The sequence below is a fragment of the Ursus arctos genome, unplaced genomic scaffold (assembly GCF_023065955.2).
Source record: "Ursus arctos isolate Adak ecotype North America unplaced genomic scaffold, UrsArc2.0 scaffold_8, whole genome shotgun sequence".
Classification (NCBI taxonomy): domain Eukaryota; kingdom Metazoa; phylum Chordata; class Mammalia; order Carnivora; family Ursidae; genus Ursus; species Ursus arctos.
In genome coordinates this window covers 66,995,052-67,016,800 of record NW_026623100.1, presented here as the reverse complement: position 1 = coordinate 67,016,800, position 21,749 = coordinate 66,995,052, and the positions used below count along the sequence as shown (strand labels likewise).

The 21,749-nt window shown below is 40.1% G+C and overlaps 1 long non-coding RNA gene across 1 annotated transcript; it reads left to right on the top strand.

The window, feature by feature from the left end:
* Window positions 1–6,712: 6,712 nt before the first annotated feature.
* On the top strand, window positions 6,713–20,480 carry LOC125283177 (uncharacterized). Its single transcript, XR_007190869.2, has 3 exons — window positions 6,713–7,283; window positions 9,505–9,614; window positions 19,424–20,480. It is a non-coding gene; the product is annotated as an uncharacterized LOC125283177 (long non-coding RNA).
* Window positions 20,481–21,749: the final 1,269 nt, after the last annotated feature.

Here is a 21,749-nt window from a genome sequence, read left to right as displayed (position 1 = left end):
GAATACTATATATTATAGAAATATATTATATAACACACTTTTATAATATAATATAAGTATATTATATATATAATAACACATATATAAGTATATATTATATCATATATTGCTTGTTTTATTATTCTTTTTTACTTTTTGAGTAATATTCTATTGTATACTTATACTACACTTTATTTATCCATTCAGTTGCTGATGGGCATGTGAGTCATTCCTACTGCTATCACAAGCAAGGCTACTATGCACATTCTTGGTCATATGTCTTGGTGCCCATGCATGTGTCTTTCTCCAAGCTATACAACATGGGGTAGAATTTCTGGATCCCTAGGGAGATATGTCTTAAAATTTGGTAATATAAATACCATGCTGTTCCATATGCTCACCAGCATTTGGCATTGTCTGATTTAAAGTTTTGGCAACCTGGTAGCTGTGTAGCGGTATCTCATAGTGGTTTTAATTTACATTTCCCTGATTACTAATCAAGTTTAACATCTTTTCGTATGTTTGTTAACCATTTATGTTTGCTGTTTGTAAAGAGACTTGTCAAGTGTTTGACCATTTTCCTACTAGTTCCTCAGCTTTTTCTTTTTGATTTCATAGGAGTTTTTTAAATAGGTTATTAGTATAAACTTTTTGTTATTTGTATGTATTGCAAATATCTTTTCCTATTTTGTAGCTTATTTTTTCTCACCTTTTATGATATGTTTTGATAAACAAAAGTTCTTCATTTTAATTTGGTCAAATTTATCAAAATTTTTCCCCTTTATGGTCAATGTGCTGTTTCTATGTCTTTGTAGGAAATATAGGCATCTTTTTAAAAAAAAATATTTGCATCTTTTTAAAAAAATTGATTTCTACCTCAAGCTCATGAAATTATCATCCTAAATTATCTTCTAAAAGCTTTATTGTTTTGCCCTCACAGTCAGATCTATAATCTACCTGGAATTAATGAAAGAAGTATATTAAAATCCATCACAATGATTTTTGTTTCATCTCCTTCTTCTCTCAGTTCTTTTTTTTTTTTTTTTTTGTATATACTTCTGGGTTATGTTATAAAGTGCATGTAAATTTAAAATTGTTATATGCCCCTGGTGAAAAAAATCTTTTATCATTATGAAGTTACCCTCTATTCTTAGTAATGGATTTGCCTTACAGTCTATTTTGTCTGATAATAATTATATCCAATCCAGCTTTTGGGGGATTAGCATTTTCATGTTTACTTATTCCCATTAAGGTCATTAATATGCAATCTATCTTTAAAGATAGTTCATTTTTGGAACACCTGGGTGGTTCAGTCAGTTAAGTTTCTCTCTCTCATTTTTTTTTTTTAGAGAATTTTTGTGTTAAAAAAAAAGATTATGGGGCGCCTGGGTGGCACAGCGGTTAAGCGCCTGCCTTCGGCTCAGGGCGTGATCCCAGCGTTATGGGATCGAGCCCCACATCAGGCTCCTCCGCTATGAGCCTGCTTCTTCCTCTCCCACTCCCCCTGCTTGTGTTCCCTCTCTCGCTGGCTGTCTCTATCTCTGTCGAATAAATAAATAAAATCTTTAAAAAAAATAAAATAAAATAAAATAAAATAAATAAAAAAAAAGATTTTATTTATTTTATTTTAGAGAGAGAGACAGAGTACATGAGTGGGGGGAGGGGGAGAAGGTGAGGGTGAGAGAGAGAGGCAGGCTCCCTACTAAATTCAAAGCTCTACTTGGGGCTTAATCTCAAGACCCTGAGATCATGACCTGAGCTGGAACTAAGAGTCAGAGGCTTAACCGACTTAGCCCCCCAGGCACCCCAAGCATCCAACTCTTTTTTTTTTTATTATTATTTTTATTTTTTTTTAAGATTTTTATTTATTTATGTGACAGAGAGACAGCCAGCGAGAGAGGGAACACAGCAGGGGGAGTGGGAGAGGAAGAAGCAGGCTCCCAGCGGAGGAGCCTGATGTGGGACTCGATCCCCGATCGCCAGGATCACGCCCTGAGCCGAAGGCAGACGCTTTAACGACTGCGCTACCCAGGCGCCCCAAGCATCCAACTCTTGATTTCAGCTCAAGTCATGATCTCAGGGTGGTGGGATCGAGCCCTGTGTGGGGCTCAGCTCAGAGTCTGCTTGGGATTCTGTCTCTCATTTTTTCCTCAGCCCCCTCCCCCTGCTTGTATGTGTGCTCTCTCTTTCTCTCTCAAATAAATAAAATCTTTAAAAAAATTAAAAAATATAGTTCATTTTCACAGAGAATGTTGAATGCTACATCAACTATTTTGTAAATTTAACTTGATACCTAATTCTGATTTTTATTTTTGATCTCTTTCTTTGATAAACACCATTTTATAGGTCATGCTGATTGTTATTTTTTTCCCCCTCATCCCTTCATCTCCAAAATTGCTGATATCTTTTGGGATTTACAGACTATGACCCACTGCTTGTGATCACTACATGTGATGAGAAAGAACTCATTTATGTAGCTTCACAGCCAAGGTGAATGACATGGAATTTGTTGAAGATCTGCTTCTAGTGTCACTTCTAAAAACAAGGTTGCCTTTTTTTGTTGTTTTTGTGTATTTTTGCAATACCATTTCCTTCATCAAACAGGGCTTTTATGTTGCTTCACTTTATCTCATTGTCTTTAAAAGACTGTAAAAATTGTATATAAGAGGCTCTATTCAGTCTCCATATATAAAAAGAATAAGGCAAATGGTAAATGCTTACTAAAATTAAACATTTTCTATTTTAGTGCTATGCAGTAGTAAATTTTTCAGGACTGTATTCCAGGTGAGTGTAGTTATTACATCTTATAGGTGTATTTTTGACCAAGTATATTTCATAGTCATCATTGTTAATTTTGTTTGCAAGTAGGAAAATTTCACTGCTCCCAGGATGAGCTTTAGAGTTAAATTATTTTTTTCTTTGTCATTATTTCTTTGTTTTTAAAAAAATCCTGAATTCATTATGATTTACTGGATCCTGGATTGAAAAAACCAACAGCTATGATACACACTATTTGAATAATTAGGGAAATTTAATATGGGCTGTATATTAGATAATAGTATTATATTAGTGCTAAATTTTCTCAATGTGATAATTGTATAGTGGTTGTAGGAGTTTGTCCTTGTTCTTAGAAGAAACATCTGGAAGGCACCTAGCTGGCTCAGTTGGAAGAGCATCTGACTCTTGATCTTGGGGTCATGAGTTCGAGCCCCACATTGGGTATAGAGATTACTTAAATAAATAAAATGTTTTTAAATAAAAAAAAGAAAAGAAGAAGAAACATCTGTGAGATTTAGGGGTGAAGTGTCATGACAGTCTGTAACTAACTAAAATAAATGTTCCAGTGGAGAGAAGGAAGGAAGGGAAAAAGGAAAAAAAGGAAAGAGAGAAAGAGTGTATGGAGAGGGTAAGATAAAGCAAACATGTTAAAATGTCAACTATTAGTGAATCTAGATGAATTGTGTATGGAGTATTTCTTCTATTCTTGTCAATTTGTGTAAGCTTGAAATTTTTCAAAATAACAGTTTGGCAAAATAAACTCATGTCCACTAAAAAGAATTCCTAATTTCAATGAGTTTGTGACTCTGACATAGTATCAGAACAGCACAGGGTTCTAGCTCACTATCTGTCATGGGATCTGAGGCAGGTTCTGTTGTATTTTAGGAATTCCTGGATTCTTCTCTGACCTAGCATCCTTAGGATTTTTTTCTTGCCTTTTTTTTTTTTAAGATTTTATTTATTTATTTGAGAAAAAGAGAGAGAAAGCACAAGCGGGGTGAAGCTCAGAGGGAGAGGGAGAAGCAGATTCCCCGCTGACCAGGGAACCTAATGCGGGGTGGATCCCAAAACCCTGGGATCGTGACCTGAACAGAAGGCAGACATTTAACCAAATGAGCCACCAGGTGCCCCCTTTCCTTGCCTTGTTTAGGACTTAAAGACTTACTACCTTTGGAACTTAACTGAACTATTGATTTTTATCTTTATTTCAAAAAGCAGTCTAATTAGTCTAGGCTAGATAAACCAAGGCATCCATTGTGTTTAGAAGTTTCCCCTGGACAAAGTGGGAGGGAGGAGGAGGACTGTGGTTCCCAGGACGCTGGAAAACCAGACAGAGCAGGTTTTTTTTTTTTTTTTTTTTTTTTTTTTTGTGGCTGGGAACATCACATTCTCCTGTGTTAGAGAGGTTCTCTGATTCAGCAGAATTAGATTTCCCCCCAGATTTCAAGGTCATTGCGGTTGGCAGTCGGCTCACTGTGGGAGGCCAGATAGGAACTCTCTCCACCCGAACCAGTTCATCGGCTCCAGTCTCCCCTTATCTGAGAGCACACAGTTGCCTTCTCTGGACAGTTCTTCCCAGAGCAAAAAAAGTATCAGGCTCAGATCTAGAGTCGCTTTTCCCTAAAACAATGAAAACAGAAATATTTGTCTTTTTATAGTGAAATAGAATCGACAAGCAGTTAATAAGGTAAGATAAGGTAAGCTCAGAAATAGGTAAATCACCTCCTTTTATGTTGATGAGCCTTTAAAAACGAATGTGACAGAGGACTGTGAATGAAAACCACAGCAATGTGGAAACACAGATAATATGTTTCAAAGTATTTCCCAGAGCATACTTCTTTACTGAAATAGATTATCACACACACACTACACACACACACACACACACGAAACTGTATAAACAGACTAAATTTGAAACCTTTAAGTTTAAGGAATTTGAAGAAATGGGGGAAATGATCAAATTATAAAAAGCTCCTTAAGATACACTGATTTATACCATTTTTGGGAAAAGACATAATACTTTATTTAAAGAATGCCAATAGGGTTGGGGTTTGCTGGGTGAGAGAACTGGAGTGTTAGCCGGATGAAGGAGTTGAGCTTTATGCAGGAACTGGTTGTAACGGATCGGATGGAATCTAAACTGGGGAAGGAGCCCAGTAGTTCTATCCTTGCAGACGTGATTACTGGGTTTCATTTAGTGTAGATGTGGCCCAGTAGGGCAAGTCTTCCCTTCTTAATATTTTAGCTCTACTCCCCAAGTCACTGTTATTTGCATTGGGATACTTTGGTTTTTCATTTGTACTACTTGTGTATCTTTACTCTCACCCTCTGACAGGAAAGCAGATGCATAAAGAAAGCTCCATTTGACAAGCTCTTTCCAATCATATCCTCACTATTTTCCTCCACAATATTTGGTTTTGTCAGAAGTTTTTCTTCTCTATCTAGGTTTCTGTCCCGCAGTAAACACCGGGCCTTGCATGTGACCTTACCATGAGATCTTCCTAGAAAAATGTAACCCAGTCATAAGGGAGATCTGGGATGGAAGCCCTGGCGATATGTGGATAGTTTGGATCATTTTCTTTTCTTTTCTTTCTTTTTTTGTAAGATTTTATTTTTAAGTAATCTCTACACCCAACGTGGGGTTCAAACTCACAACCCTGAGATCAAGATCAACAACCAGCCAGGCGCCCCTTGGATAATTTCAGTAGCTTGACTTAAATTTACAAATTCAGTATATTTAGAATGATCACCTAAAAACTTTAAGGAATTCCATACAAACATACTTTGGAGGGATTTCTGGTTGAAGATCATCTCACTGTGGCATATTTTGCTTTCAGAGGACTTGATAGGCTGTCATGTAAGAAGTTACCGAAATGGGCAAAAGACCAGAACAGGAACGTCACACAAGAGAAAACCCAGTGAGACAATAAACACATGGAAAAATGCTCAACCTCATTATTTTCAAGAAAATGATACATTCAGGTACAAATTTATATCCATCAGGCTGGCAAAAATTAATGTCCAATATTGAGTGTTGGCAATGCACAGAACAATGCAAACTCTAATACTTTGCTAGTGGGAGTGTAAATTGAGACAGTAACTTGGGAAAATGACTTGGCATTATATAGTAACATATCTATTATCTATTTATATATTATTAATATTGGTTGTATTAATACATATTTTAAAATACATGTTATATATTTTATATATTACATATTTATATATTATGTTATATAATATATATGATTATATATAATTATATAAAATTAAAGATTATGCATATAACTATAATATATAATTATATAATATAAAAGAATATTTTTTCTCTTCTTAATAATTAATAAAATCACTTTTAAGTGAAAAGTCACCAACATGTCATTACATGTATTTAGAGTTACAGAGTCTGTTCTCATGTTTATTTTTTAATTGCTCAAACGGTTGCTTTTGCAGTTTAGGTATAAAACTACCATAGATGCCATAGCCATGAAAGTGAGCTGCAAGGGATCCAGGTCATCAGATTTAGCCATGCATTTTCATTTTAAAATAAAAGCATATTGATTCCTTAAAACATTTGCTTGAAATCGCATGAGATAATGAGATAGTATTTTTGAACGGTGGTTCTCAACTCCTGGCTGTACATCAGAAGTGCCCAGAGACTTTAAAAAGACAAAACGTTGATACCCTACCTCCATCCTAGACTAATTGAATTAAAATCTCGAGGGGCGGAACCTGGGTTTTGCATTTTTCTTGAAAAAATTCCCTAGGTTATTCCAATTTAAAACCAGAATTGGAAAGTTACTATTCTAAAACGACTTTCTAAACCAGCGTTTTGTTTTGTTTGTTTGTTTTTACCTTGCTGGTACAAAATTCTTAACTGGATAAGAAATCAATTTGGTAGGTTTATAGCATTTAGAAAACACAAATAGTCGAGTTTGGAAAAGGTCAGCGCGTGTCACATTTTGTTTCAGGTGTGTATATGGGTGTATATGAGCAGTCATATAAAATACAGATTCCTACTGTGTGTATCACAGTGCATTTGAAAAACAGGTGTAAGCGAACCTTTCCCAAGGTGCTAGGAGGTATTCTTTCCATTGAGTTTGAGGTAACGAAGCAGGAATATAACGTGGTGGTTGCAATGCCCAAGTTTGAATCCAGGCTATTCCTCTTATGCCCTGTGTGACCTCAGGCAGATTACTCACCCTGTTTGTGTTATTCTGTCATCATAACAATCTCTTGAGTGCGTGCAGAGGAGGTGAGCAAACCGCACAGTCACAGGGCACAGTCCCTGGAAACCCACCCTCATTTAGACACCAGTATAAAGTTTGGAGGTTCCCAGGGCCACCTTCACTTCAGATCAGCAGGCTATAAATTCAGAGGTACCTATGACTAGCCTGAGGTTTGATAATTTGCTAGAAAGACTCACAGAACTCTCTGAAAGCTATTAAACTCATAGTCACATTTATTTTTGGCAGGGATACAAATTAGAACCAGCCAAAGGAAGATACAGATGGAGCTAAGTGTGGGTGAGTTCCAAATGCAAAGCTTCCATCATCCTCAGGACGCATTACCCTCCCAGCCTTGAAATGTGACAATACCTAAAGAGTATTGTCAACCAGAGAAGTTCCTCGGAGCTTCGGTGTCCAGAATTTTTACTGGCTCTTCATTGCACTGGTATGATTGATTGAATTATTGCCCACGTGGTAGAACTCAATCTCTCCCTTCCGTGGAAGTCAGGCTGGTATCATGTGGCCCGAATCCCCAGCCTTCTAATCCCATGGTTGTGCCGTGGCCAGCCCCCACCTTGAATCATCTTCTTTGCGTAGACTACCATGGGTCCTCTTGTTAGTGTAACTCTCAAGTGTGGTTCCAAGGGCCCACCATGAACCACAAAGACCCCCCTGCCATTTGGAAAATTCCAAGGGTATAGAGGTAACCTCCTAGAGCTAGACAAAGGCCAGACCTCTCCTTTAGGCTAAATTCTTTACTACACAGTGGTTCTGAGGATTCAATGAATACACACATGTAAAACTCTTAGAATAGTGCCTGGCACAGGGTAAGGGCTCAATAACTGTTCGTTGCTACTGGTCCTATTCCCATTGTCAGTAATCCTTGTCCCTTTTTGTTTTCAGGCCTTGACTTCTGAGAGCTATGTTGTTGTTTTAAATTTTACTTTCATGTATCCCACAGCCTTTGCTTTCCTGGTTTCCGTCTCTCTAGTCTTGCATAAGGAAGAAATTGCTAGAGTGAGAGAGGGAAGCCAAGAGTCGGAAGAAAGATATAGCCTCTCTCCCTCCCTGCAACGATCCCTTGCCTCTTCCATTCTAAGCCAGCAGCCTCTTTACCTTCTTAACTTCTCTCTTTCCTTCATTCCTAATTTGGAAGATCTGGCAACACAGGTCCCAAATTCCTGCCTAACAACAACACACTGATACTGGATCCCCACTTTAAACAAGCTCGCTCCTATTCTTGACTGTCCTCACAAACCCCACGCATCTGCTTTGCCGACCTGTTTAGACCCTACAGGATCTGATTTTGCAACCACAGCTCCAGAGACCATTACCAATGGCCTCCCAATCTCTACCCAATAAACAGAACACAGGAAACATTATTAACAAATTCAGCGAAATTTTCTTACTAATGAATTCTCTTACTAAAACTCAGATGGGCTAAGTTATACACAGAGAGCAAAGTTTTAATGACATAAAGTCATGTCAATTTTTTTGAATAATCTGATCTCACCCCTTGCCATTGCATCTGAGGAATGGCGTTTCCATTTTTTGACTTACGCTGACTAACAAAATGCATTCATAAAAAAAAAAAAAAAAAAAGAATGAAGGTCCTTGGATAGAAATCCCGTGTGACAAAAACCAGATGCATAAGATTTACCTGAAGCTCTAGTTCACTTATCAAAAAAAAAACTTTTCCCCCCAAGGGGCTAGAACTTCTGGTACACAGTTAAAGTTTGAATTAAAAAAACAGGGGCGCCTGGGTGGCTCAGTCGTTAAGCATCTGCCTTCGGCTCAGGGTGTGATCCCGGAGTCCTGGGATCGAGCCCCACATCAGGCTCCTCCGCTGGGAGCCTGCTTCTTCCTCTCCCACTCCCCCTGCCTGTGTTCCCTCTCTCGCTGGCTGTCTCTATCTCTCTGTCAAATAAATAAATAAAATCTTTTTTTAAAAATGAATTAAAAAAACAGAATTCTGGAAAAAATTATTCCAAGTTAAAATAAAAAATAACTGTTTGGGGATGTTAAACAGTGTTTTCAAGGGCTCTTAAGTGACGTTAGAGATCAACCAGCCCAATTCCTTCCTTTTAAATGTAAGGCAACTATCCAAGAATAAACGAAGCTCCGTGCTGTGTTTTATGTTTGAAGCTGTCAGAACCTCTTAAAAGTTAACCAGTTTAGGGGGAGACACAGCAGAAGATCTGCTTCTTCAAATACTGGAAATCACACCATGGATTTCCTATTGTTTCAGGAGTAACTCTTCCTTGGAAATATTTCAAGGAGTTCATGTTAAGTTCAATCATATTTAAAGTGATGTAATTTATTATAATTTATTAGTCACTGAATATCCATGTGCTCCCATATATTTCCCAGTTCCCTTGCAGTTAGATGGGTCTATGTGATGAGTTATGACAAGCGAGCTGTGAGTGGAAGTGACATGTGTCACTTCTGGGACAAAGAATAAAGAGAAGAGCACTTTTTTAGTTCTTGATGCTTCTCTCTTTTCCTGCCGCCACAACAGCAGAGGCTAAACCTGGAGACGGTGTAACCACAAGGTGGAACAGCCTGGATGTCAGGCGTGCCTGGAAGGGAGGTGTCGGGAAGAGCCCCAGCACAGGCAGCCAACTTTGCGTGAGTGAAATGTAAACTTCCATGGGTTACACCAGTGGAAGCTGGGGATTAGTTATTTCTGCAGCATAACCTAGTCTCAACCAGTTAACACATCAACAATACCATCTTATATTAGCCATGGTTTAAACTTTCCACAATTATCCAAAATGTAATTTATAAATCTTTGACATATATACAGATCTGAAAGCTCCATCTCTGTGTGAGTAAAACATCTCTTATCAAAAATATTTGACAGCAAGGGGATTCTTATTTTTTCATAGATCATTTCATGATCAAGAAGAAAGCCCAATAGAAAAATATGTCACCTGTGACTCATATAAAACAGGATCAAATATAATCTTATTTAAGACCTGGATTAAATCTGGATAATTAGGTAACCAAAATTTTTTGGGGTTTAGCTTATAAGGTTGTCAATTAGCTATGTTTATCAGCACGGACTAAGCCATTTTGGAGAAGAGCACAAAAGTTCTTTCAGGCCTCAGTGACATATATATATTTTTTAATTCCCTTGAACATTTTCCTTAAATTTCCGTAAAGAATTTGAGGGCGTGTGCTAATTTTAATTTGTTTCCACAAAATTGAGAGTCAAATGTTAGGTAAAGCACATAACAAATTAATGGAGAGGGCAATACCAAGCCCCCAACTTTCATTGTCTCCACTATGTCTGTGCTTCCTCGAAAAGTCACAGGATGGTAAGTAGGAAATGAAAAGTTAAGGTTAGTCTTCCACTTCCAGAAATGATAAGTTAAGTCATTTAGAAAAATCCTCCCATTGAAGACAACTAAAATGCTGAACAAAATATAAAATCACCTTTCTAGAAATAGCAACGTGACAAATAGTGAGGAATTACCAGGTTAAGTTCCTGGAGAAGATGAACATCCATAAAGACAAGCATGGTATTCGTGCCATTTTGTCCTGAGGACGTGTGGTGATCCAGAGCAGGGGGCTGAGAGGTTTAACGGTCCGGTCAGGGCTGGGGAGACAAAAGTGGAGCCTGGGGCCTGCCACGGGTAAATGCCCTGCACCCTGAGTTGAGACTGACAGACACTGGAAATAAGAGTGAATTGGAAGTCAACCAGCCTTGCATGGACTGCAGTCTGTCTTCGAGTCATCTGGGTGGCCTGGAAAATCTCAAGCCTGAAATGAGATTAGGGTAATATTGGAATGTTGGTACCTTCAAGTGCCTGGTAGAAGCAATAAAAATTTTCTTTGGATGGGGCATCTGCGTGGCACAGTCAGTGAGCATCTGAGTCTTGGTTTCAGCTCAGGTCGTGATCTCAGGGTTGTGAGATCAAGCCCTGCATGAAGCTCCCCCCTCAGCGCAGTCTGCTTGAGATTCTCTCTCTCCCTCCCTCTGCCCCTCCTGCTCATGCTCTCTCTCTAAAATGAAATAAATCTTAAAAAAAATTCTCTTTGGAGAAAGAGAACATCATAGTAGGCCTCAAATTATTTTTAGAAATAATTAAAAATGCAGTCATCGAGACATAGGAAAAAATAACCAGGTATACAAGATGATAAAACACTATGAACACGAAAAATAAACCAGACTGCAGAAATAGACCCTCAGGGATTCCAAATATAGACTGTAAAGCAATTATGCTTACCAAGTTCAAGTAGATACAAGTGAAGTATGAATATTTTAGCAGAAAACTATAACGTATAAGAAAATGACATAGACTTGAAAAAGAACCAAAGAGAAACTCAAACAGTGAAAAAAAATAGAATAACCTAAATTAAACCAGTGGATGCATTTAAGAACAAATTAGACAGAATTAAGAAAGAATTCTGACAAAGACGGATCAGATGAAACCTTTCAGAATGAAGCACAAAGAGAAAAAAGAATGGAAAAATAAAAAGAGAATGCAATGAACATTCAGTTGGAGAACTTAAAAAAAGAAGTAAAAGAGAGTGGGACAGAAGCGACATTTAATGAGATGATAGCTGAAATTTTTCAGCTCTAGCCATCAACCCACAGAAGCCCAATAAATTGCAAGGAGCTTCGTAGAAAGCAAGTCAGCACGGACACAGCATAGGGAAGCGAAGAAAACCGAAGGCAATGAGAAACTAAGAGCAGCCAGAGGTAAAAGGATAGTTTACCTTCAAAGAAGCAATGGTGAGACTGACTGCTGAATTCTCAGCGGCTGTTATTAAAGCCAAAAGATTAAGGAATGATATCTTTAATGTGCTGAAGTAAACAGCTACCAATCTAGAATTATACACCAGGTGAAATCACTAAAATACGTGCGAAAATAGCCTCAACTTGGTAATTAAATCTTTTCCCCACTGGCACCTGCTGCGGATACAAGTCTGTGTGTACAGCTTTTCTCTTTCTCACTGTTCTCCTCTGTAACCTCTAAACTGTGTGCTCATAACTCTGCAAGGAGCCAGGATAGAGGCGAGCATCGGGCTGGGGCGAAGGCAAGGTGAGGAGTCGCAAAGTTTATTTCACTGACGTTTTTGTAAGACGGCTTCCCAGGCTGAAGAGCTCGTCAATGTCTGAGGCTGGCTCGCTCATGGGCAATTTCTAGAATTCTTTATGAATCTCCACTGGGTTGTCCATACTTTTCTTACTGATTTGTAAGAGTTCTTTATACATTTTAGATGCCAGTCTCTTCCTTCCTCCCTTCCTCCCTCCTCCTTCCTTTCCTTCTTTCCTTTCTTGTCTGTTTTCAATAATGTGTGGTAACAATATGATTCCCCATTCTGTGGCTTACCTTTCCACTCTCTTAATGGTGTCTTTTGATAAATAGAAGTTATTAATTTTAACATAGCTCAATTTATCATTCTTCTCCTTATGGTTAATTTTCTTTCCTTTTTGAGAAGAAGTTCCCCTTGGTCACTTTTTAATAGCACACGCCAAGCCTTTTTCCTCAGTAGTTTAAAATCCAAATTTAACTGTGTAATCCTTCACAGGACTTGGTATTCTAACTAACGGCCATCCTCTATCTCTTCCCTTCTTACAAAACCAGAAGAGATGGGAGAAGGATTAGGGGAAATGTATACTCTAAAAACACAGGATGTTTGGACAAAGGCACCCCATATTTGACTCCCTGAATCTTGGACTAGCTCTTGGATGCGTGTAATTTTGTAAAAGTTTCCCCAGATGATTCAGTTATATCTTGATAAGAACTACAAAGGAAAAAAAAATTTAAAGTGTCTGGAATGTCATGGAAGGAAGGAGAGAATTTCAAGTAGGGGCTGGGAAACAGCCTCAGATACAGCCGGTGATCCAGACAGGATGAAGATTAAGAAGGGGACAGACTTCCAGCTCTAAGATGAGTAAGTTCTGGGGATCTGATGGATGGCATAATGACTATAATTAACAGGACAACAATACATGCCTGCAGGTGAAGAGAGTAGATCTTAAATGTTCTCACCCCCCCACATGTGAGGGGTTGGAGGTGTTAACCCGTATTGTGGTAATCATTTTGCATTATTTACATGTATCAAATCATCACACTGTACCTTAAACTTCTATATGTTATATGTCAATAAAATCTCAGTAGAGCTGGGGAAAAAATCATGCAAGGTATATGTGAAAACCAAGAGAGAGATGGGTAACAAGGAACAAGGACGCCAATAACAGCAAGGAACTCCACCAGATGCTAATATTGCAGGCATATATGCAAGAATGAGAATTCTAAAAATGAATGTTGAGGCGCCTGGGTGGCACAGCGGTTAAGCGTCTGCCTTCGGCTCAGGGCGTGATCCCGGCATTATGGGATCGAGCCCCACATCAGGCTCTTCAGCTATGAGCCTGCTTCTTCCTCTCCCACTCCCCCTGCTTGTGTTCCCTCTCTCGCTGGCTGTCTCTATCTCTGTCAAATAAATAAATAAAAAATCTTTAAAAAAAAATTAAAATAAAAATGAATGTTGATTCTTTGTAACATTTGCAGAAATAAACCAATTATCTAGCTTTTTAAAGATTAAGAAAAATGTTGGATTTGGCTGAAATCTTCAGTCATTAGTAAAAGAACTTTTAGTCCAGAGGCGGGGTAGAGAGTATGGGCTACTTAACCTTCAGGGTGAGGAGGAGGCAGTCAGAAAGCAGAGAGAGAAAAAAAGGGGGGGGGGTATTTATCAGATATTCATGGGGAGAAGAGGGTAACAAAAACTGTTTCAGAGTCACACAAAAAAGGGTGTATTTCAGTTTTAAGATTTGAGATGGAAGAACAGACAATCCTTGAATCTCAGAGTTGAGAGGAACCTCGAAGATTATTTTATCTAATTCCATCTGACACTTAAATTTCCTTTACAAAGTCCTGTCGTTCTGTTTATTCTTCAGCTCCTCTGCGGGTGCGGTCTGCCATCTGTCACCGCCCTCAGGAGCGGCCTGTTGTGTCTTCGCTCTGGCTTTGAGTGAAGGCTCTTCCTTGTCATGAGCTCAGAACTTCTCTCTGCAAATTGTACTGACTGCCGTATTTGAAACAGGAGGACAGGTGTCCTCTGTGAGGGAATGTCCTCTTACCAATACATGTCTTTAGTGGCTTTCTTTCCAAAGGAAATGGTAGGGGGGTAAAAAAGAAGTCTGGCTTGAATTATTTTGCAGGGAGGGGGAAACGCCAGATCAAATTTAAACAAATAGGACAGGTTAAGAAATAGTTCTGCAAGAACGACTGTTTGAAAGTCAGTCCTTTGTTTTGGCCTTTGTTAGGCAAATATATAGCCTCCAAATTTAGCTGGGTGGTATTTAGTCTGGCAATCACAAGTCAGAAATTTCAGGGGGTTCTGTATCATTTACGAATGACGTTGGCCGAAAGCAACAGAATATCCAGCTAAAAGTGCTCAAACCACATGATGCATAATGTGCCATTTAAGAAAACGCGTGGAAGCAGGTGGTGACTGGGGTGTTCAGCGGCTGGACATCCGGGCGCAAGTTGGCTGTTCTCTTGGCCTTCCCCTTCCGGCCAGCAGGTGGTGCAGCTGCTCTAAGTACTACGCCCTCAGCTTGCAGAGTCCTGAGCAGATAGGGAGGAGACCAGAGCAAACCGGGTTTCTCTTTCTCTTCTGTTAAGCCTCCCTGAGCAGGAAGAAACATTGAGGCTCCTAGCAGACGTCTTGGGCCAGAACTTGACCGCATGCCCCTCACTGGACGGACAAAAGGGAAATGAGAATGGCACGCTTTACTTAGACCTTGAAGCTGGGCACATCACTGCCCAATTGAAATAGGGCTTTTGTTTTATTTATGTACTTATTTTGTTTTATTATTTTTTTAAGCCAAAAAGAAGTGGGGAATAGCTGTTGGGTAGGCTACCAATAGCCCCTGCAGAGGAGCTCAGGAGAAATTATACACGCTAAATGCACCGGGCCCTGTGCCAAGGGCAGGACAATGCCTCCACAGAAACTAGTAAAATGTTTTTCTTCCTCTGATAATTATTAATTCTCTGCAGTGACTTAGAAAAATTCTCGGACTAAATTTCTGGCTATTAAATGCTTGATGAGTATAGAAACTGACTGTAAAACTGTTTTTAAAAGTCACCCTGCTTCTAACCCAAACTTCTTACTCTAGAGCTTATCTTCCGACTACATGAGTTGTACGAATCACCTCTGATTTACATATGATAGAAGAACCTTACATGGTAAAGAATAAATCATTTTCAAATTAGACATTCCATCTAGAACTGACAGCAGCTGATTCCCAGCACTGTCTTTTATTTCTGACATGCTTTTAGATGAGAGTAATCTTATATTTGCAGTAATTCTCAGGATAAAATTTTCTTCTCAAAGCTTATTTTATGAAGGGTTTTTTTTTTTTTTAGTTTTGAAGAATAAAGCAATTATTCTTTCTTTTTGAAATTGCCACATCAAGTCCAGAAACAGTCATTATTCTTTCTTTTTGAAATTGCCTATCAAGTCCAGACACTTTGACTCTTTAATTTAAAATATTAATATCAAATGATGGACATAAACATCTATTTTCCATCCTCTTTCTTTGAGTGTCCCTTTCTTGTTCTTGGTAGATTCTCATTCCTATTGGATTTCCATTGCACACTAATTATCTCAGGCCACAGCTGCTTACTGACAGCTGTTCTCTTCACTGCCCACCATGTGGCCACCCTTCTGCTGGTAACCATACTCTAGCTCCCATCTGTGGAAACCCCTGCCTCCCCGGTGTGGCTGTCCCTGCTGGGGCTTCACCCTGGCTCAGACACAGAGCTTGCAACCTCCTTCAGTCCAAATGTTGCATTCCCCTGGCCAGGCTGACTGACTCATGGAAGCCTTGCTCAGAATTGGTGAGAATACTTCTGCTGGGACTTCTGGGAGAGAGAGATTCTTTCTCTGTCCTGCCAGATTTTTATCTTTAAAGTGAGGCCCAGAGTTGCTGTAGCCATCTTGATATCTTGAGTGGGAACCAGTCTCAGAATGGAGCTGAGAGAAAGAGAGGGAGACAGACAGAAAGGCTCCCTGGTGATACGTTCCAGCCTTCAAACCAAGATAGCAGCATAGCACCAATTCCTATCCATGGACTGTTCAGTTACATAATCTAGTAAGTTCCTATTTTGTTGAAGCCAATGTTTGGATCAGATTTTTCCCTTTTCTCTCTTTTCTCTTGCTTGCTGCCCAAAGAGTTCTAACTGATACATAGGTTCAGAATCTCTTATGACCAAGAAAACATCTCAGTATTCAGATACTGAATGTGTGGTAAAAATTGATATGGGGGTGCACCTGGGTGGCTCAGTTAAGCATCAGACTCTTGGTTTCGGCTCAGGTTGTGATCTCAGGGTTGTGATGTCCAGCCCCACTATGGGCTCCACGCTCAGTGGGGAGTCTGCTTCTCTCCTTCTTCCTCTCCCTGTGCCCCTGGTCCCCTGCTCTCTCTCTAAAATAAATAAAACAAATCTTTTAAAAAAATTAATATGGAAAATACTTCATAGGGAATAAGTGCATTTATAACTTATTATGTCCAATATTTGTACTGTCTTTTCTTCAGACAGCAATGTTCCCCTGTCATGTAATTTAAGGAGCTTAAATTAGTATTCTTGATATGATATACTTAATGAACTCTAATCATTATTATGGTAATGTGCTCTGGGGACAGCTTCCTCAAGTCTGAGCATGTACACTTGTTTCCTTTTTGAATCTAAATTATTTCCCATTATGGGGATAAAATAATCTTGAAGATATTTAGAAATATTGATAAATTATCATTCACATAAAAGTGGCGGTCTCACACAGCAAGGCCTGGATTTCTCTGGCTCTTTGTTTTGCTCAAGCAGAGCTGTTCTGGGAAACAGGCACAGCAGGCTGACCCACCAGTGTGACCATGGTGTCTTGGCTGAGAGACGTTTGTGCCTGGAGATGGAGGTCACTGTGAAGAAACCGTTCACTTCAGAAAGTCTTCATTCTTAAGTCAATGCCTCTAGCCTTCCCCGCGGTGACCTGTGTGCTCTCCACTCCTGGTGTCTACATCCTTGTCAAAGGGTGAGAAATGGTTTGTCGTTGGCAAGGTGATTCCAAGATAAGGGGCCAGCCAGTTCGTCTACCTGGAACATTCCCTGGAAACAGACCCAGTTCATTTTCCTGTGCAAACAAAACAATAAGGCAGATTCCGTTGCGGTTTGTTTTGTTTTGTTTTGTTTTGTTTTTTATGGTGGTAAAAGGCACATTGGTTGTGCTAAAAGAAGGTTGTCTTCATAGTGAGCCCCTCTGTCATGTATCATGCAGCTATATTGGTCACGCTACACCAGGAATGCTTACGGTTTGTGTTTATAGGTAATTCTTTCACATGGCTCAAAATATTTGTGAACGTTTTCTTTCCTACTCCCTTTTCTCCCCATGCCCAGTTCTCCTCCCCAGAGGCCATCCATCTGATGTTTTCTTCTCTGGGCGATGTTATGCACATTTAAACAAATGCATGTAAATATCATCTTTCCCCTTTTACCTCAACAATGGTATATGTCCCACTCTGCAAAGGCACAGAGTTCTTTTTTCACTTAGGATTTTTTTTTTAAAGATTTTATTTATTTATCAGAGAGAGAGAGAACACAAGCAGGGGGAGCAGCAGGCAGAAGGAGAAGCAGGCTCCCCACTGAACAAGGAGCCAAATGCAAGACTCAGTCCCAGAACCCTGAGGTTATGACCTGAGCTGAAGACAGACACTTAACTGACTGAGCCACCCAGGCATCCCTTCACTTAGGATATCTTGGCTCTACTTCCATTTCCGTACACAAGGAGCCTCCTCATTCTTTTTCATAGCCTGTTAGAATTCCATAATTTCATAATACCGCGATTTCACGAGTGTCCTATTGGTGACATTTACATCCCCCCTCCCCCAATCTTTGGCTCTTACAGACAGTGCTACAGTGACAAACCTCACCTATACATCAGTCAGCCCATGAACGATTATATCTTTGAAACAAATTTCTAGAAGTGAAGTGTTTCGGTTGAGGGCAAGTGTCTTTGTATTTTTTCTCATTTTAGAGGTTTTGTTATACCTGAAAAAGTAATACATATACATGGTAAAACAGACAGAATAAAACCAAGCAATATGAAGGTACATACAGTGAAAAATGAGTCTCCCCCACCCCACCCTTTGGCTTCCACTCCCTCCCCAGAGGTAGCCACTGCTCGTGTATACACTTTTAGAGATTATAGGCATACACAAACCTATATCTGTGAATAAGTATATGTCACTTGTCTTTGCTTGAAAGGAATATATAAGGAATGCGCACCATTCTGCACCTTGCTTTTTTCACTTCATGTATTTTAGAATTTATTGCTGGTATCGGTCAATCTCATTCTCTTTAAAGGCCATGTAGGATTTCTTGTGAGGAGACTGACATTGACTTTTTTCATTAAAAAATTAAGGTATAATTTATATACAGCACAGTTTTTACCATTTCGAGTGTACAGTTCTGCAAGTCTTGACTCATGCTGTCCTTTGTAATTTTGGTAGATATTCCCGTACGGCTCTCCTGAGAAGGTTGTATAGGTACGTGTACCTGCTTTCTACAACCTTGCCGACTCAGATGTGTCGTCAAACTTTTTGATCTTTACCAATCTGTAGGTGAAAATGGTACTGCATTATCATTTAAAATTTAGTTTCCCTCACGATGATGAAGCTAGGAATATTTTCTTTTTCTTTTATTTACTTTTTTGGAAGATTTTATTTTTTTAAGTAATCTCTACACCCAACATAGGGCTTGAACTCACAACCCCAAAATCAAGAATCGCATGCTCTACCAACGGAGCCAGCCAGGTGCCCCAGCATCTTTTTCATTTGTATAAGATATATTTAGATGTCCTCTGCTGGGAACTATCCATACTTTATTTTTTGGCCCCTTTTTCTCTTGTGGGTTGGTCATCTTCTTCATATTAAGGAAGGACTCTTGACATATTAGGAAATTAGCCTTTGTCTGGTATATAAACTGAAAGTTGGGAAACTTGATGTTCATAGAAACATGAAATAAGGACTGCATTCCCTACACAACAAATACTTAAATCTCTTTCAACCATTGGGAGAATACTGCATGTACAAAGTTCCACTTCAGGAGAACTAAACTTCCAAAATGAGGTCTGGCTTAGAAGATTGTCATGCTTATCTAACTCTTGGTTTCGGCTCAGGTCGTGATCTCAGTCTGAAGACTGAGTCCTGAGTCTGCTTTCCTTCGCCCTCTCCTTCTGCCCCTCCCCCCATCATGTACTCTCTATCTCTCTCTGAAATAAATAAATCTAAAAAAAATTGCACATGTCTATGCAATTGACTGTACAGTCTTTGAATAACCTATCAGAATTAAAAGTTTATGTTTTATGTTCTGTAATATAGCTGACCTGGGTCTCTCTGATTAATACACGTGAATATCCACCAGTTCATTTCAGGCACATGCAAAGATGAAAAGTCTCTTCTGGGTGCTTCCTGCCATCACCTTCTGAGATGATTGCATCACGCTGAAATGAAGAATCAGTTCACCGTTGTGGGGCTCTAGCTCCAAAGCTCACACGTGATGTGCAGTACAGATATCTATGTCTCAGGATGCAATGGAGAAGAGTTGAGACACAAGAAAATTAGAAACTAGTATTTACATGACGTGGAGAAATGGAATGTTTGTTGGCCCCCAGTACCGCAGAAGACAGCTCGTGAACTACAAGTGGTGGGGGCACAAGCACTTTACTTGATTTGTTTGGATAAACAAGTGTGTAGAATGTTTAAGAAAGAAACTCTAGGAGGAGAGTGGTGGCAATAGGCAGGAGTGACTCAGTGCCCCATCTTACATGTGCAGTAATGGCCGTAAGGTATAATTAACTCGTCCATTATGAGCTTCAGCCAAGTGAGCAGCACTGACTGGCTTGGATCTTAATTTGTGGATCGGGATGAAACTTCTCACATACTCTGTCATTATATAGGACTTTCTTCAAGTGTGGATAATTGAAACAAGTCACACATGTTTGGAGCCTTTTTATTCTTTATTCTTTTTTTTTTTTTTTTCGAAGATAGAACTGTATTCCTTCATCTTTTAAAAAGTCGCCAGTTATGAAGGAGATCCGCCACGACGTGAATGCTGTAGCCACGTGATGAACTGCACTAGAACATTCTAAGGTGACTGATAATCATCTACGTGTTTTCACACCAGGTGGGACATCAGCGTGAACGGAACTCTGCCACGGTGCTTTCCCACAGCCTCTGAAGGACCAAGCACAAGAATCTTCCAGTCATGTGGCAGATCAAGCCGAGGAGCAAATGAGGCAGCCAAACTGTAGACCGCGACTCAGAGCAGCCACAGATTGGCTGGGGCTCACATACCAGGAGCCCATATGCACAGAATGGGGTGGATGGGAGAGTATACGGCCCTTTTCCATTGCCATGTGTCCACGTTTTCCTTTGCTTTTCATGGAATGCATCCCAATATAACAATAAATCAATGTGTGGAGCCTTTTTATTCCTTCTCTTGATGTCTGCACATACCTTGATCAATGCCTCCGTTTGATGTATATTAATAGACCTTTCTAATGATTTATGATGTGGCGCCTGGATGGCTCAGTCCGTTAAGCGTCTGCCTTTGGCTCGCGTCTGCCTTTGGCTCGCGTCATGATCTCAGGGTCCTGGGATCGAGTCCTCCGTCTGGCTCCCTGCTCAGTGGGGAGCCTGCTTCTCCCTCTCCCTCTGCCTCCTCGCCCCTGTGCATGCTCATGCTCTGTCTCTCTCTCTCTCAAATAAATAAATAAATAAAATCTTAAAAAAATAATCATTCATGATAAGATCTAATTATTCTTAATTAGAATGAAAAATGATGAAAGATTCGCACACTTTTACTCTTGTTAACTAATCTTTTTGTGCAACTGGCCCATCAAACAGTGCAAGCAACTTTCTTTGTGTGTCCTCCTGTCCTCCCCCTCTGGGTGAAGACTCAAGCCCGTCCTTCATTTCTCATCACTCAGGTAATAAGCATCCTTATGGTGGCTTTAAGTCACACACACAGCCTCAACCTCGTAATTACAGCTTCTCCCTTCCTCTGGCGGGGCCTGTCGCAGACTAGAGTCTGTGATCCACGAGAGGTGGGAGGGGGAAACTGCTTCTCTTTGTTCACTGCCTTCCCGCACCTAGATATTGTCTGTTGTCTGTGAGGAGCTCTGCCGGGAGCTGGGAGCCGGGAGTGGGTATTATAGGAAGAGAGAGGTGACTGGCACGCACTTACTAGCACTGCCTGGCTTCCCTCTCTGGGCCTAGCCATGTTTGAAACACTCTCCTGGGCAATTTCCTAGGCCCTTTATCCATTCTGCTCCTGGGCCTTGACTGACAAACCCTTTGACCTGAGCAGTGCCCTTTCTCTTGGCTGGCTGTACCTGTTCTCCTCCTGGGGCCTGTCCCTGCCACTATTCTTTTTACCTGTGTCCCTCACCCCAGCAAGCTGCCCTCACTGGCGGGATCTATTTTAAATGACCTCACGACAAAGTGACAACAGGAGGGGATCTGCTGGTGCTCTTGGCAGGGGGAAAGGGGTGGAGGGCCCTATTTCCCTCTTCTCTGTGACCTGGCCCCTTTAACGTTCTCAGTCATGGCCCCCAGCACTAACCCTGCAAGGAGCACAAAGCCAGTTTCCAGGGGGGGGTCTGGCTGAAGCTCCTCCACTTTTGAGCAGGTTTCCCAGCTCCTTCCAAAGAAATCCTCCACACAAAATCCTCCCTCTCTCCTCTCCT